The sequence below is a fragment of the Eriocheir sinensis genome, unplaced genomic scaffold (genome assembly GCF_024679095.1).
Source record: "Eriocheir sinensis breed Jianghai 21 unplaced genomic scaffold, ASM2467909v1 Scaffold37, whole genome shotgun sequence".
In the NCBI taxonomy this organism is placed as follows: Eukaryota; Metazoa; Arthropoda; class Malacostraca; order Decapoda; family Varunidae; genus Eriocheir; species Eriocheir sinensis.
In genome coordinates, this window is record NW_026111687.1 from 1,085,012 (window position 1) to 1,085,975 (window position 964).

Consider the following 964-nt stretch of genomic DNA (forward strand, 5'->3'; position numbering starts at 1 on the left):
CTTTACCAAAAGAGCTTATTGCCCACTTTGTAAGGATTCGCATGTTTTTTAGAATGCGTGTCCTGAACAGGGCCATTATATCTTCCAGGTGTAAAAAAAGAAAAATTTCAAAACTGATCAGGTAGCTACAACACTGTTAAAGGTAAAACTAGGTGTGCAATTATTTATCATGTTACTTTTAATATACATTGGTTAATCATTTTATGCTGAATTTTCTTACCCTTTTCTTGCATTTGCCAATGTGGGTTACTGCTGATGATGAAGGAAAGATAATTTGGCTTTACTTGCCAGTGCAAATAAGTAAAGAAAGGATATATATATATATATATATATATATATATAGAGAGAGAGAGAGAGAGAGAGAGAGAGAGAGAGAGAGAGAGAGAGAGATTCCTAATATGCTTATAACTAGCACTATAAGAGCATGTTATACACAATGTGTGTGTGTGTGTGTGTGTGTGTGTGTGTGTGTGTGTTGAGTAGAGAGAGAGAGAGAGAGAGAGAGAGAGAGAGAGAGAGAGAGATTCCTAATATGCTTATAACTAGCACTATACGAGCATGCTATACACAATGTGTGTGTGTGTGTGTTTACATGAGAGAGAGAGAGAGAGAGAGAGTCTGTGTGTACATGAGAGTAAGGTGAGTCTGTCGTAGTTACTCTTCCTATCCACCCTTTTTCTTTCTGGTAAACATGCTCCCCCTTCCCCGCCCGTACCCCGTACCCAACCAACTTCCCAGCCACCACCCACCCCGCATCTGAGTGACGTCACGTCAGTGCGCAGAACTCGGGAAGCGAGCCAACCCGTTTCTCTTAACCCTGGGTGCGGCTACCCTGACCTCTGGACTCCGCTGAGGTTAAGGATAGACTGATCTCATTAGGAGCCCCCCCCACCCCCGCCCTAAGACAGCTGCGTGACGTCATGCGCCAACCCTGTTCGTTTTTACTCAGAAATGGGCCAACCCT